General features: G+C 38.2%; 1 protein-coding gene across 1 annotated transcript in view; it reads right to left on the reverse strand.

The window, feature by feature from the left end:
• The window catches only part of il1rapl2 (interleukin 1 receptor accessory protein-like 2), a 445,540-nt gene extending 435,905 nt beyond the window's left edge, over window positions 1-9,635 (reverse strand). Inside the window, exon 1 of the mRNA XM_079630760.1 lies at window positions 9,170-9,635. The gene's annotated coding sequence lies outside the window, so the exon portion shown is untranslated. The remainder of the gene's footprint in view (window positions 1-9,169) is intronic.
• Window positions 9,636-11,860: the final 2,225 nt, after the last annotated feature.

Here is an 11,860-nt window from a genome sequence, read left to right on the forward strand (position 1 = left end):
GGGGATCACACTTCTCAGCCTCCCCGGAAAAGTCTATGCCAGGGTACTGGAGAGGAGAATACGGCCGATAGTAGAACCTCGGATTCAGGAGGAACAGTGCAGTTTTCGTCCCGGTCGTGGAACACTGGACCAGCTCTATACCCTCTACAGGGTGCTGGAGGGTTCATGGGAGTTTGCCCAACCAATCCACATGTGCTTTGTGGATTTGGAGAAGGCATTCGACTGTGTCCCTCGTGGTGTCCTGTGGAGGGTGCTCCGGGAGTATGGGGTCCGGGGTCCTTTACTAAGGGCTGTCCGGTCCCTATACGACAGGAGCAGGAGCTTGGTTCGCATTGCCGGCAGTAAGTCAGACTTGTTCCCGGTGCATGTTGGACTCCGGCAGGGCTGCCCTTTGTCGCCGGTTCTGTTCATAATTTTTATGGACAGAATTTCTAGGCGCAGCCAGGGGCCGGAGGGTGTCGGGTTTGGGGACCACACGATTTCGTCTCTGCTCTTTGCAGATGATGTTGTCATGCTGGCCCCTTCAAACCAGGACCTTCAGCATGCACTGGGACGGTTTGCAGCCGAGTGTGAAGCGGCTGGGATGAGAATCAGCACCTCCAAATCCGAGGCCATGGTCCTCAGTCGGAAAAGGGTGGCCTGCCCACTTCAGGTTGGTGGAGAGTTCCTTCCTCAAGTGGAGGAGTTTAAGTATCTTGGGGTCTTGTTCACGAGTGAGGGAAGGATGGAACGGGAGAATGACAGACGGATCGGTGCAGCTGCTGCAGTAATGCGGTCGATGTACCGGTCTGTGGTGAAGAAAGAGCTGAGTCGCAAGGCGAAGCTCTCGATTTACCGGTCAATCTACGTTCCTACTCTCACCTATGGTCATGAGCTTTGGGTCATGACCGAAAGAACAAGATCCCGGATACAGGCGGCCGAAATGAGCTTTCTCCGCAGAGTGGCTGGGCGATCCCTTAGAGATAGGGTGAGGAGCTCGGCCACTCGGGAGGAGCTCAGAGTAGATCCGCTGCTCCTCCACATCGAGAGGGGTCAGCTGAGGTGGCTCGGGCATCTGTTCCGGATGCCTCCTGGACGCCTTCCTGGGAAGGTGTTCCAGGCGCGTCCCACCGGGAGGAGACCCCGGGGAAGACCTAGGACACGCTGGATGGACTATGTCTCCCGGCTGGCCTGGGAACGCCTCGGTGTCCCCCCAGAAGAGCTGGAGGAAGTGTCTAGGGAGAGGGAAGTCTGGGCATCTCTGCTTAGACTGCTGCCCCCGCGACCCGGCCCCGGATAAGCGGAAGAAAATGGATGGATGGATGGACATTTAAAGGCAGAACAAGAAATTTTTTCTCGTATTCCGTGTATTGTGATGATTGGTTCGCACGATAAATCCCGCCTCTTGTTTACATGCGTATTCTCGAATTGGCCTGAATGAAGACAAAGATGAAATGAATGGGAAGACTAATTAAAAAGTAAGTAACAACTGAGCCATTTACATATCACCGCTTTGTCACGTCAAAATCAAACTTTAAATGGCCTGAAAACATGATGACTGTGGGGGTATTTAGTCCGCAATCAGCTTGGGGAAATTAAAGATACATTTTTGTGTCTGAGACCAGAGTGTACAAGCTTGATGACTGCTAAAAATGATTTGACTATTAAAAAGCTGAACATTAGTTCACAAATAAAATATATTGTTAAAATTGTTACTGCCTTTAGATATTAATTTGGAATAGATATAAAAATGTGCAAAAACACTAACTTGATTAAATTTATACTTGTTTTTGATAAATAAGACATTACCTACATAGTTAGTGTACAAATACAAAATTTTATTGTATTTGGTCTCTCTTTTTTTATGTCATGTTTATTTAACCAGGAAAATTAAGTGTAACAGGGACACATATTTGCATTTGATATATATGTGTAAAATAAAAAAAAAATGTGAGGACTTTGCCTTCTCATTTTAAAACACGCACACCACTGGAAGCAGCAGAAACAAGCAATACAATTATTTCAATGGATATGCACTCTTCAGACTGTACAGCTCTAAAGATACAGCTCTAAAGTTAAATATAAGGTAAATAAACAATAAAAAAGCATTGACAGTTATGCACTTACAATGGAAGTGTATGGGAAATGCATACAACTGACTATCCCATATGGAGCAAGCATGTGTCTCGGGCTTATATCATGCTTATATATAATACATTTGCACATATGGATCAGGGAGGGATATTTTCTCAGAGGAAAGTGCCTCCTCAAAAAAAAAAAAAAAATGTAATGAGAAATAAAAATTAGACATTTGTCACATTTAATATTATTGTCACAAATACCTAAATTAAAGTGACACTATCCAACACCAATCGAAATAAGCATTGTCTCATTCCCCTCCTTTCAACTTGTCTTGTTCTCTTGAGCTCCTACTCCATGTGAGGGAGTAACGGTAAAATCCAGATGAAAAGCCATGTGAGAGGAGGAAGCGTCCCCATCACACTAAGATTGCGAGATCGGCTATTTACCATGGGAATGACATAATGGCCGTCTCTCATGTTCATAAACTTTCTGTAAATCAACCTGAATTGGTCAGAGTAGTGGGAATGGACCTGAATTCAAATTAATTCAATACATTTGTTAAGAAAAAAACACTCTTTTTAACAAAGAAGATATATATTGTATCACTTGTTGCTTTATTGTGTCTCTCTGATTAGGACATTATTTTGCATTATTAGGACAATAATAATAATCAAGCACCTGCACAGAGAGGCTCCGAGCCCCTGCTCTTTTGGTCTCTGACTAGATAAGTGCCCTTTTCTTATTAAGTACGTTTATTTTTTTTAGTTTTCATTTAAATTTGTCCCATGGTATCAATTCTCAATTAAAGGGGTCATGAACTGGATTGTTTTATTATTTTATAATGTTGCCCTGGTTGCCCTTATAATGTTAGTATGATTTTTACATCTAATATTGTCATACTTTAGAAATAAAAGGCATTTTTCCAAGCCTGATTTTAGCCTCTGATTTGAACGCTCTGTTTAAAGCAGCTCTAGGTAACTTTTCAACCTTAATAATATATTTCCAAGTCTCTTGTGATGGTACATCGACTTACAATATGTTGAATGACACGTCTGCCATAGCCTGACGGGGTCTGTAGCGTTTTTAATCGTACTTTTAAACTTCGGGTTTCGGGTAGTAACCGGCGAACAAAGAGAACTACAAAATTCGACTGCTTTACAGCATATACGTCACTTCCACCACCACCCCCACTTCCTTAAAATCGGACGTGCGAGCCAAACTAGTGTTTGTTTTCCAAATGTTATAGTCGTGGACGAAGCAGCACAGAAAAGCAAGAAAGCAAAGGTTTTGTCGGAGGAAAGCAAAAAGAGGAAACGAGAAAGTGATCGCATTAAAGGCAGAACGAGGATATACATTGTTTCTCGCTGGCGTGAGCTGAAGGAGGAGGAGGGAGGAGGGGTGCCCGATGCCAGCCGTCCCGGTTTTCCAGAGATTGTTCTCTTTTTTGAGCGACAGTTTATTTCCCGGGACACGAATTGTCCCGTTTTTTGTGAAAATGTAGCAGCTACTTCTAAAGTAGAATTTCCTGGTTTCAAATTAGGGTTAGGGTTAGGAAAAATATTAAGAAAAATTAATATTCTTTCCCGGGACACGAATTGTCCCGTTTTTTTGTGAAAATGTACTTCTAAAGTAGAATTTCCTGGTTAGAAAATTAAACCGTTTCCGTCTACTGTTACTGTGTTTTCTTCATAGTTGTGTACAGTACATCCAATCCTGTGTCCGTAAACGGGTAAAAACCATGGTAAAAACGGGTAAAACAGTGGATTAGCCAATGACAGGCGTTTACTTTTATTTGATTGGAAGCTCAACTTATCGCCTAGCAACTGCATGTGCTGTCGGTCGGTCGTGCGCGCGCATCAACACACATCCAAGATGATACAGTGTGAGTTTACTTGCTAGCTAGCTTTTTAAAACTGTCTATTTACATCTATTGTGTGAAATGGGGGGAGAGACGGACGAGGAGGATAACACAACAAAATCGGATGAGCCACCAGTGTCAAAGAAAATACTATTTACAACCTACAACTCAGACTCAGACCCCAAAAAATAATAATTATCTGAGTGTCCCGGTTTTTCACAAATCAAAGGTGGCAACCCTATGCCCGACCGATGCGGACTTTCAAATATCAAATGAAAGCCTATGTCTAAAGGGTGTGTACAAGTTTGGTAGGGGTTACATTCTTGCAAGTAAATATATAAGATGTACATTATTTGTCTTGCCTCAAGCTATAGCTAATGCAAATCGATTTGTAAAATTTGCAGATTCATCTATGGTAGCTTGATATTATAATATTGACGATATATGGTTATTATATCTACCACTCAAACATTGCATTGAAGTATCATATAGATTCAGTAAAACGGTAACCAATAGACCAGGCTACTATAATGACGCTGGCTTGTAAACGTGAGCATCGCGATCATTTGTCGTTTGAAAAAAAATAAAACCCATGAAATTATATTCATATCATGACATGCTGAAATATATGCCACTGTACCTGGATGAAGACATTTCACACGCGACGCAAGCAGAACACCTGCATGTGAACTCCTCCTACAGTGTTCAGGGCTATCCATAGACAGTATGAGGGGCTATCATGGTTGTCAACAAATGCACGTGCATGTAGGATGACAGTTTACGACAGTAGTAGAGGACAATACTGTTTCCCAACTCTAGGGGGACCCCGAGAGCAAAAGTTACCTCGTGTTACTTTAAAGGGGCGTGTCTGCTGTGAGACTTCAGTGTAAACACCCTCTGCTGTGATTGGCTGACATGTTTGCATATGAAATAACTAGTTTTTCGCGATATATTTAACAATATATTTTGCATTTCGAATCCAAACAACGTCAAACTTGGCACTGTACTTGTCTTGCCCGTAGCAAGACACCTGTCAAGTTTGATATCCATCGGACTAATGGTTCGAGAGATATGCAAATAACAGACACACAGACAGACAGAAAGACATTCCTGTAATTTACTTTATAGATTTATAGATTATGAGAGGGGTGCCCTTTTTTCTCACTTGAGCACCTGCCCTCTAAAATATCTGTTAACGGCCCTGATAATAATAGTAGAATAACAGTTAATAGTAAAACAATCTGCACAAAATATGTTTACTGTATTAAGTTATTGATTGCTGAACAGTATAATATTTGTAAGCAACATTAAAATATTTGAAATTATTTACATTTTTAAATGTTTTTATTTTAGCAAGCAGTAAAGTTTAGAAAACTTATTTTACTATTTTAGCATAAACATACAAAAATATTATAGGGCTATGTCCCCCAACTTAAAGGATAATTCCGGTATTTAACACCTTGAGTCTATATTGTAGTTTGTTTTGGATGAACAAGAGTGGTGGACAACATTTTTTTGACAATGGTTCCTCTCTCGAGTTTTTGACTATAAAAGAATTGGCCATGGACCCATTTAACATTGGAGTCAATGTGCATGTCCGAAAATGTCATTAAAACAGCCAATAATGTTCGTTTACAAAACTGTTAAACTCACCGAGTGGTTAGTGGTGTTCGTTGATGATTATAAACAATATATCGTCGCAATATATGATTCCAATCCGTTTATTTTGCTATAGTGGAACTATTTTTACAGAACCGTGTTACTTCCGCTCAATATTTGAATCTGAAGCGTTAGCACACTCCCGACCACTTGATGGCGATAACCGATGTTTATGTCTCGCGGGACACTCACGGTCACAGTCGAGTTCAACTTCATATTGCACTGGTCAGTGGTCACGTCTTTCAATATGGTTAGCATTTGTGCGGTCAAAAACTGCGGTAAAGAGCTCTGCTCGCTAGCCTTATGAGAAACGGAAGCGAGCAAAAAGACTACATCGACCAAATGTAAACAGCCCCCTTTCCGTTTCCGTTAGCGCATTTATATATTAACGAGCACTCAGTCCTTCAACAGAATTCAATGGGATTTTACAAAATGACGAATAAAACACGACAGAAACTGTATTTCGCAACACTTTTTGTTTCTGTAACATCAACTAACATCATTAATCACTCGGTGAGTTGCACAGTTTTGAAAACTAATGTTAAAGGTTGTTTTAATGACATTTTCGGACATGCACATTGACTCCAATGTTAAATGGGTCCATGGCCAATTCTTTTATAGTCAAAAACTCGAGAGAGGAACCATTGTCAAAAAAATGTTGTCCACCACTCTTGTTCATCCAAAACAAACTACAATATAGACTCAAGGTGTTAAATACCGGAATTATCCTTTAATAGGATGATCATTTCTACTTTCCAAGAATATTTTGTAATTATTTAACACCAATAGGACCTACTTTATTTGTCAAACTCTGATCTTCTTTCTCTGTTCACAGTCTCAAATTAAAGAGACCTCGTTCTACATATTTATATGCCTCTCGCTGGCTTCTAACACTGCACAGGCCATTTAAATGCTAAGTAGCCTTGTCTTTTTCAGTCTATTTGATTATGGTCATACACTAGTCAGATGACCATCCATCAAGACTGGATTTGCACTTGTGAAATTTAATTATAAATGTCTGCTTGCAAAATTCTTTCACATAAATCTCTTCAACTTGGGGATATTATTTTATAGCTATTATTTTCAGTGGAGTGAAGTGTTCATACAGAAAGAGCATGTGTAAATTATGCCAGCACTTTTTTTTTTTTTTTTTACAAAAAAAAAACTCTTTCTACAATCCACAATGAGTTCCATGGCTCTAGTATAAGCCTCCTTCAGTAGCTAAAAAGTGTCTTCTTCATGACACCTTCATTTAAAATATCATGTCAAGGAATGCATGTGAATTATTGTCACCAATTTATACAATAATAAAATGCAGCTTGTGGAAACGCATTTCCACTTGCTATTTCATCCTAGCTACAAAGCTACAAAGAGCTCCATTGAAGACAGCAGATTAGAATTTCTTCCATGGCAAACATGAGTGCACTTTTTTCTCTAAGAGGCCAAGGGAGTTGACGGTGATAAATGGTAGTGGCAGAGGCACAGCAGCACCCACGTGGGGATTGGCACTGTCATCTGTTTTCATTTAGCCAGAGATTCATGGCACTCTTGCATGCAAAACGCGTGAAGATGCTCTACTGGAAATTGAGAGGGTTAATTTTACTCACCCTCACTCTTTCGACAGTCTTGGGCAATACGTGGATTTGAAAGTGGATTTGCGTCCATTCATTCATTCACTCACTCTTTGCCAACATGCCAATGAAACTCAATGTGCGTCTACAAAGCGTCTTTTTTTCATAGAAGACCAGTTCACCCAAAAATGTACATTTTGACAGTATTTACTAACCCTCAAGTCATACCCTACCCATCATATTATGTTCTTACTCCTATGAGATTTGTGTGGGGAACAGACCAAAATGTAAGCATTATTTTTAAATTGACTTTTTTAAGAGAAAAAAATACAGATGCTCAGACATTCTGATATGATCGATATACTTTAGTTTTTCATGGAAAAAGAAAACATAAGGATGAGTAAATTATGAATACATTTTCATTTTGAGGTTTGCTTTAAATAAGTGCATGTGCACTGTGCCGAATTGTCAATTGAAATAATGTTGATGGTGAAATACATCTGTTACTTTGACATTAATTATAGGGGCAGTAGTACAGCAAGTATTGTAACAATACCACATCTGATGAATTACCAAACATTTTAACACAGGATGTTAATTTCATTTAGAATACTGAAATAGAGTATTCACTGTTTTGAATATCTATGTTGACTGCAAACTATATTTGGAATATATACTATATTTATCTGCAGCTTTCCTCTAACAAACATAATCTATTTCTTAATGAGTGTAATAGAAAATATGCAAATTATTAGTAAAGATCAGCCTTTAGAAAAAAGCTTAACCTCAAACTATTTAGTGTCAGTGAACAAGACTGCAATTAAAGAGAAATTAAAACAGCCACAGGATACAATAACTTCACTTTCCTAATCCATTATACATTTGCACCTGAAATTATCAAGCACTGCTGCTGCTGTACATTAGAGAGCAAACCATTAGTTCTACTTTCACGTCAGTCTTCATGTAGGCTACAATATTCCATCAGTGGTAATTAAAAAGCAGGGAGAAACAGTGGAAAAAGCTCATTGATGGAGTTGCATTACTTTGTTATGAATCAAGCCTTGAGTTTGTGGAGGTAGCACAGTACAATATCCAGTACTCTGCAAGATTTAAGTTTATCAGCATTAAAGAAACCTAAAATTGTAAAATCTTTCTAAATCTTTATCTATAAAGCTTCATCCATTACCTTTAACCACTCATTCTCTATATCAGCCTTTACCACAGAGAAACGTTTCATGGGTAAAAAGGCTATATGAATGTTTTAATAAATATATAAAGAAAGAAAGAAATAATCAAAGATTGACTGTGGTGCAGAAGAACACTTGTTGCACTGGAATATCACCATATGTTTAGGCTATATCCCAGTTAATGGCACTAATCGTATGTATGTCTTATCTCATACAATTTGATCAACATATAAAACCATCCAAGTTATATTGAACCTTATCATTTCTGCCATGGTTAATATGGTAAAATGTATAAGACACATGCAGGCCCTGTTGTTCCTGGTAAAATCATAATATAATATTATTACAGCTCTTTCAATCATTGTAAGTAGCTTTCAGAAGCATTCTGCAATGTTTGATTTATTTATTTATAATAATTAAGTCACCACTAGAACAAAGTAATATATATGGAAACATAGTATCAACATATTTTTACAGAATAAATCTGACTACACTAGGTTAAAGCTAGTAGGTTAGATCAAGCAGCAATGCACATTTCCACTTTTTTACAGTGCAAATAAATCCGTACAAGGACCATATTTTTGGTGGTTACCATGGTGACTTTAATAAGGGCCAACCGTCCCTTGCCAGTTTTAAGTATCCCATATAGTAAATCTCCAGACATTTATATTGCTATGCATTTAACATAACAGATCGCTATCAGTGAGGGTAAAGTAGTGGAAAATAAAAAATCTTGAGGTTAACAAAAAATAATAATGACGTATTATCCGCCACACTAGAGATAGCCTACAATATAGACAGTCAATCTCATGTTTTTCATATTGTCCACTTACCGGATGGTGCTGAAGTGTTTTCTCCCTCGCACGTCAGATAAACGAATCTTTGCGATGTATTTCCACAAGTTTATATCAGATGTACTTCGTGAAGATGTGGTTTATCACGGGCAGAACCCGCAGATGAAATTAAACGAGATAAACTGAGGTGAACCGTGAATAGCGAGACAGTGTCAGTCAATATAACGATGCAGTTTGTCAAAGTCGCCAAAGTTATTTCTGCTGATCCTCATATATCATCGGCTCGACTTGTTAGTTTTTGACATCCACTTAGAACTTCCATCCTAGCAGATTTTTTTTTAACCAGCACCTGGAGGATAACTGCCCCTTTCTCTGCTTTAGTGTGAATTCAATCGTTTGGAAGCGCCTCACGCGTAATTCAGGAAGCAGCAGATAGATGGAGAGTTCAGTCGTATCACACACATGCGGTTACAGGGCTTTTCAGATCGGCACACTACCATATTACTCCTAATAGGAATGCAGTATACAGTATTGGTGTCCGATTCACAAATGAATCATCTTTTGAACAGCTTTTTTAGTGATTTGGTTGAACCGATTCGCGGAGCATCTGACTGTGAATCACTCGACAGTGAGGACGGCGAGTATTCATAAGACGCTGAATTCTGTAAAACAAGAATTGGAAAAAAGGTGATTAACAGCTGTATGTTGTTAAAACTTGTACTGCAACACAACACGTAAAATTACTATTCTGAGTCATCAAACGAATCAGTGTACCGTTTCTTTTAAACAAACGATCCGAACGAACCGACTCGTTCAAACGTATAGGACCTCTCAATACTAGTATAATTGTGTGTAGAATGTAGAGCGTTAGTTCTGCTGAGGAACTAGCCTACTTTACTCTTCAATTCGTTTATTAAAAAAACTATTTTTAAGTAGAATTATTTTAATGTATCTGTTTTGAACATGCATACAGCTATAGAATGAGTGTTTGCTGAAACAGTTTAGCAGTGCTTTATGACAATATCCGAGTTAGCGCCTCCCTGTGGTCTATCACGTGTGTGAATGTCCCTGGATTGAGTGTGTGTATTTTGAGACTTTCCTGATCTCAATACACACGTGGATCTGTCGATTTGAGCTTAACCAATCAAAAAAATACTGTCTTGTTTGAGACTAGGTGGCTGTAGTCAGTGGAGGAGTGAAATAAATGCAGTCAAGACAGTTCTCACTTCTCGTAGGATCAGCCACCTATGATATCAAAGGCAGATATCGCGTGATTCATGCTCATGTTCTTTGTTACTAATAGGGTAAGACGGGGTAAGATGCACCCCGGGGCACTGTTTCTCTTGACCATAGATGGCACAAACTCTCCTCTCAACATTTGATGAATAAATGTGCTCTTCTTAATTTTTAATTTCATCTAAATATCAACATTTGGGAAATTTAGTCAGTTAAAAAACGTGTTTTACGTTAACCATGTAGGGTAGGCTAATCTAATTTTGTGTCTCTGGAAAATAGTAATATGTGTCATTCTGTAAGGCCTATGCTTTTTGTGTCCATTTGTTAACTAGGCATTTGTGGACATGTTAATGTTTTTGTTTTGTTTTTCTTATTGTATTTCATGGGGTTATTTCCATGAGTTAGATGTAGGCCATGGCTTACATTTTAGATATCTCTGCTATTCATCAGGCTAATTGAGTGAAATAATTTTATTTATTAGAATGGGGGTGACAAAAATTGTTGGCTACTTCTTTTAGGTTTACTTGTTTTATAGCTACTTGCTACTTGTAACTAATTTTAACTCATAATAACAATAACACATTTTTCATTAGACTACTATTTTTTAACATTTTATAATTATTGCAGTCATCAAAACTGACTTGACATCAAAAATAATTATGTTGACCAAAAATGTGGAAAATAATGATCTTTGTAGTGAAGTGTCAGCTTCAGTTCAAAGTTCAAATAATTTCAACCATAGACTGTAAAAAAAAACATGTTGTTTGTTCCTGCATAAAGCATATTTTTTTAGTGAAATTTTTTTGAATTAATGGTCAGCTGACTAAGTCACTATCAAAGACAGTCTCTTGCCGCCACCTACTGACGTAACAATGTAACCTGCACTGAAATCTTTGAAAAATCCCTATTCCCTACCAACACTAACACAGAGACTGGCCATCTGTCTAGTAACAATTTATAATTTCTTTTTTTAGATTTTAAATATCTTTTTTTACATGTTTTAAATATCTAATTACCTGCTTTCCAAGATTTAAACACAAGTTTTTGGAACAAACATAACATAAGTGTCACATTATCAATCATCTCACTAAATTCTACATTGATAAATAATAGATTTACATGGTCACATTATTAAATAAATGGCACCCCTAGAAATTCTTATGAGTAAAATATCTCTCAAGTATATTCCCATTCATCTTTAAAAAAAAAAAAAAACATTTAGCACACTGGTGACTAGGAACATGAAAGTGTCCAGCCATGACTTCTTGTTTCACATGAGTATAACTTTGAGGAAACACAGTAAAAAAAGTGGCTGTAAGAAAATAGCTAAAGCATTGACAATAACCATTTCCACCATCAGGACAATAATTAAGAAGTTCCAATTAACTAAAGATGTTACGGATCTGCCAGGAAGAGAACGTGTGTCTATATTGTCTTAATGCATGGCGAGGAGGATAGTTTGAGTGGCCAAAGACTCTCCGAATTGCAGAAATT

The sequence above is a fragment of the Phoxinus phoxinus genome (assembly GCF_949152265.1).
Source record: "Phoxinus phoxinus genome assembly, chromosome: 12".
Lineage (NCBI taxonomy): Eukaryota > Metazoa > Chordata > Actinopteri > Cypriniformes > Leuciscidae > Phoxinus > Phoxinus phoxinus.